Here is a 5,771-nt window from a genome sequence, read left to right as displayed (position 1 = left end):
CATTGTTTGTCTACCTTCGATTTTAACCAGCATCTGCAGTTTTTTTTCCCTACCTATTAATAATCAACATCTCTGGCATTCAGTTCCCCTTTCCTAACAAATACCACTACAAAAATCAGGCCATTTACATGCTCCACGCTATATTTTCATTCTACATCATCTCACTTATCTCTACCTCTCTGTATGTATATACTGAAGCTTGTGATTTGATCATTTTGGAAGTGTATTCTTTATAATGAACTTGAACAGATAAACTTTCCTAACTTTTAGAATAAAACAATTTATAATCAGTATACAACAATTTGCTCACCGTCGCCAATTCCGATCCACTGTAAAAAAAACACTACTGGCAAGAATAACTACGTTCTTATATTACAAATGATAACACTCATTGAGAACTAGGTGTTGCAGGGCTGAATGGGCAGCTGATGTTCAAAATCACAAAACGAATGTACATTTAAAATGAGCTGCCTGCCAGCAGATAAAAATGAACAAGATATAGTGAACCAGATCAATACCTCTGTGAATATTATCCGCTACAACATTGATTCTGTTGTCTGCCAATATCAAGAGGCAGAATATCGTTACTGCACTCCAGTTTATGACCAATGTAGTTTGGTTTAGCTTATTATTGTCAGGCGTACCGAGGTACAGTGTACAAATAAAGGATGAAGGGTACGACATTTAGTGTAACATAAAGTTCAATTAAAGATAATTCAATGGTCTAAAATGAGGTGGATGTTTTCCAGGACCGCACTCCAGCACTGTTCAGTTGCCTGATTACAGCTGGGAAGAAACTGACCCTGAATCTGGAGGTATGCATCTTCAAACGTCTGTACCTCTTACCTGAGGGGAGGGGAGAGGAGGGAGTGACCGAGATGAGACTGGACCTTAGTTATGTTGCTGGCTCTGCTGAGGCAGCGTGCAGTGTAGATGGTCAATGGAAGGGAGGTTGGTTTGCGTGATGGTCAGGGCTATGTCCACCATTCTCTGTAATTTCTCCTGGTCTTGGATGGAGGCGTTGCCAAACCAGGTGGCGATGCTTCCTGATATGATGCTTTCTAAGGTGCATCTGTGAGGTGTTGTTGGGGACATGCTAAACTTCCTAAACCTTCTAAGGAAGTAGAGGTAGTGTTGTGCCTTCTTGGCCATAACTTTGATGAGGCAGGTCCAGGACAAATGGCTGGTGATATTTATTCCTATGAATTTGAAGCTTGTGACCATCTTTACCTCAGCACCATCAATGTATGTGAGGATCTGTGTGTTCCAGCTCACTTCCTGAAGTTGATCACAATCTCCTTCGTCTTGTTGACATTGAGAGAGTGGTTATTGTCTTGGCACCAGATTATGAGGTTATCAGTCTCATTTCTGTGCTAAGATCAAAGGTGATAGGTGCAGAATTAGGCCATTCGACCCATCAAGTCTACTCTGCCATTTAATCATGGCTGATCTACACCGATCAGCCAAAACATTATGACCACTGACAAGTGAAATGAATAACATTGATTATCTTGTTACAATGGCGCCTGTCAAGGGGTGGGATATATTAGGCAGCAAGTGAACAGTCAGTTCTTGAAGTTGATGTGTTGGATGCAGGAGAAATGGGCAGGAGTAAAGACCTGAGCGACTTTGACAAGGGCCAAATTGTTATGGCCAGACGACTGGGTCAGAGCATCTCTGAAACGGCAAGGCTTGTGGGGTGCTCCCGGTCAGCAGTGATGAGTACCTACCGACAGTGGTCCGAGGAGGGACAAACCACAAACCGGCGACAGGGTGTTGGGCGCCCAAGGCTCATCGATGTGCGAGGGCAACGAAGACTAGCCTGTCTGGTCCGAACCGACAGAAGGTCGACTGTGGCACAAGTCACTGAAAATTTTAATGGGGGTCACGGGAGGAATGTGTCACAATACACAGTGCATCGCACCCTGCTGTGTATGGGGCTGCACACGGAGGACCAACAGCATGTTAAGCAGGTGGTCATAATGTTTTGGCTCATCAGGTGATAATGTTTTGGCTGATCGGTGCATCTCTCCCTCCAAAGCCCATTCTCCTGCCTTCTCTTCATAACCTCTGACACCCATACTAATCAAAATCTATCTATCTCTGCCTAAAATATATCCACTGACTTGGCCTCCACAGCCTTCTGTGGCAAATAATTCCACAGGTTCGCCACCCACTGACTACTGTGTCTCATAATTACTTGCTACCCCTAATAAGCTTACTATACTACCTCTGGCTCATGAACCAAATATCCCATTTAAATAACACGAACCATACCAAACATCTAACATATTACAAAGCCATTTCAAATATTTTCTGCCACACCACCTCAACATTTCTCTACCTTTTTCCACTGAAATCACCAACCCCCTAACAGTAGCCAGTTGCCAATATCTTCATCTTGCGGTCAGAACCTAAAGTTCCAATATAAACCAGGATTTCTCATGGCTGGTGGTGTGTGGCCAACTGCAAGACACCTGGATAAAAACCATTGAAATCACGCAGTATTGATCTTAACACAACATTAACCTATTTATTAGTGAATGTGGTTTTTACGCACAATATCCTGTCAAAAATGGTTCCATAACATTAGCATTTCCACTCTTTCCACTCCCAAGACTACACTATGTCTGGCAATGACTACTTTGCAGAGACTGCACCATTTAATCCTTGATCAATTGAAATACAATGCATTAGCGAGATTGATCAACACTGAAGAAGTTAAAAAACTAAAATCAATGTTGAAAAAGAATGAAATGAATCCCGAGTCTAAAAAAAATGAAGAAAACTCACAGTTGCTGATTAATTTAGCTCAGAATTCACGCTGTAATGCAGTTTACATCGTTGAAGGGCACTGGGAACTGTGTCCTTGTCCCATTTATAGCACACACTTTGAAATGTACTGCCCGTAGCAGAAGGTGCTCAGTGGGGAATGGCACATTCATTTTGCAATTTTAAGTGAAAGGTTGAATTGAAATGAATCTTGCTATCAATTTCATGAAACGTGTGACATCCAAAAGCAGTTTCAAGCCCTTTACCTTTAAAGAAAATGTATACCTTTAGTATAGCCAGTGTCTGGGAGACTACATGTCTGTGCGGCGCGGTGGCGCAGCGGTAGAGTTGCTGCCTTACAGCGCTTGCAGCGTCAGAGACCCGGGATCGATCCCGACTACGGGCGCTGTCTGCGTAGAGTTTGTACGTTCTCCCCGTGACCGCTTGAGTTTTCTACGAGATCTTCAGTTTCCTCCCCCACTTCAAAGAAGTACAGGTTTGTAGTAAGTTGGCTTAGTAAATGTAAAGATTGCCCCTGGTGTGTATAGGATAGTGTTAATATGCAGGGAATCGTTGGTTGGCGCGGACTCGGTAGGCCGAAGGACCTGTTTCCACGCTGTATCTCTAAATTAAACTAAACTAAATCTGCGAGACAGGCAGCATCTTTGGAGAGGAGGAATGGGTGACGTTTCGGGTCGAGACCCTTCCTTAGACTGATGTCAGGGACTGAGGAAGGGTCTCGGCCCAAGACGTCACCCATTCCTTCTGTCCAGAGATGCTGTCTGTCCCGCTGAGTTACTCCAGCATTTTGTGTCTACCTTCGATTTAAACCAGCATCTGCAGTTCTTCCCTAAACCAAATCTGCCACTTGCAGTGAAATAATATACTGTACTTCCATCACAACACATAGTAGCAACTACCTAATTTACACAAGTAAGCTATTGTTACAAATTGAGAAATTCCTCACTTTTAAGGTCATAAGTGATAGGAGTAGAATTGGGCCATTCGGCCCATCAAGTCTACTGCTCCATTCAATCATGGCTGATCTATCTCTCCCTCCTAACCCCATTTTCCTGCCTTCTCCCCATAACCTCTGACCCCCATATAATTTTAAATATAAAATAATCTCGTAACATCTTCCTTAAACTATTGTTCTATTTCAAAGATGTTATTTTTACCCTCTTGCAAATCAAGTTAAATCAATAAGATTGTTATGCTTGTCATTTTTAATAGACTGCACTTATATTTGTGATATGTTACAAAAGGTCAGGAAGAATTCCTTCGATTACCTGGCCCCAATACAACCTATTGCTCATGTTTTAATTGTTTCTGCCAACCCTCTTGCAGCTCCGCCCTTTCTGGGGAAGAAACTTTCCACAACTTTGTACGGTGAAGTGTGTCGTGTTGCGGCCAAACGTCAGATATTAAAAAGGCGCCTTGTGATGTCTTTCTCCTGCCGCAAGTGCATCCAGACAAAACAGCTTTGCGAGCCTTTATTGCACTCATGTTTTCACAACTGACAATGGCAGTTCCAGACTATTCGACCACAATTGGCATTATGACAGACCTTTCTGTCCTCAATCTCCTTCATTGTCAGAGTGAGGTTAAACGCAAATTGGAGGAACAGCATCTCATATTTCGCTTGGGCAGCTTACAGCCCAGTGGAATGAATATTGATTTCTCTCACTTCAGGTAGCCCCGGCATTCCCTCTCTCTCTAGCCCTCCCCCATCCAAGTCGCACTAGCTTCTCATTTTCACCAAACAGCCCGTTACCTTTATCATCGTTACTTTTTTGCATATCTTTCATTCATTATTCTTTATCTCTCCACATCACCGTCTATATCTCTTGTTTCCCTTATCCCTAACCAGTCTGAAGAAGGGTCTCGACTCAAAACGTCACCCATTCCTTCTGTCCAGAGATGTTTCCAGTCCCGCTGAGTTACTCCAGCTGTTTGAGTCTTTATTTGGCATTATGTTTAGTTTAGTTTAGAGATACAGCGCGGAAACAGGCACTTCGGCCCAAAGTCAACACCGACCAGCGATCCCCGCTCATTAACACTACTCTACACACACTAGGAACAATTTACACTTATACCAAGCCAATTAACCTGCAAACCTGTACATCTTTGGAGTGTGGGAGGAAACCGAAGATCTTGGAGAAAACCCACGCAAGTCACGGGGAGAACGTACAAACTCCGTACAGACAGCACCCGTAGTCAGGATTGAATCCAGGTCTCTGGCGCTGTAAGGCAGTAGCTCTCCATCTGCGCCTGTGTCTATATGAAAAACATGCACATTCTCAAGGACAATAATTACAATAATTAATGACCTGATATTTGTGGATTCAAATTGCCATTCTGGTCAAGGATCAGCTTGACTAGTTCATCACAGGCCACGGATTAAACTGTTAGCTCACTAGCTTGTGCAGTATAACACTAAGGGGATCTTATAGAAACTTACAAAATTCTTAAGGGGTTGGACAGGCTAGATGCAGGAAGATTGTTCCCGCTGTTGGGGAAGTCCAGAACAAGGGGTTACAGTTTAAGGATAAGGGGGAAGTCTTTTTGGACCGAGATGAGAAAGTTTTTTTTCACACAGAGATTGGTGAATCTGTGGAATTCTCTGCCATAGAAGGTAGTTGAGGCCAGTTAATTGGCTACATTTAAGAGGGAGTTAGATGTGGCCCTTGTGGCTAAAGGGATCAGGGGGTATGGAGAAAGGCAGGTACAGGATACTGAGTTGGATGATCAGCCATGATCATATTGAATGGCGGTGCAGGCTCGAAGGGCCGAATGGCCTACTCCTACTCCTGCACCTATTTTCTATGTTTCTATGTTTCTATAATGAAACACTGCAAATTTTCATTTAAAATAATTGGAATCTCAAAAGGAAGATTAAAATGGAATGAATCGTGCCGTGATTGACTCATTATAGGAAGAAATGTTTTATAAAATTAGTAGGAATCCCAGCAAGGAAGAAGGATTTTGAGGTTCGGATT

The sequence above is a fragment of the Rhinoraja longicauda genome, chromosome 24, assembly GCF_053455715.1.
Source record: "Rhinoraja longicauda isolate Sanriku21f chromosome 24, sRhiLon1.1, whole genome shotgun sequence".
Classification (NCBI taxonomy): domain Eukaryota; kingdom Metazoa; phylum Chordata; class Chondrichthyes; order Rajiformes; family Arhynchobatidae; genus Rhinoraja; species Rhinoraja longicauda.
Note: the sequence above shows the minus strand (reverse complement) of the source record.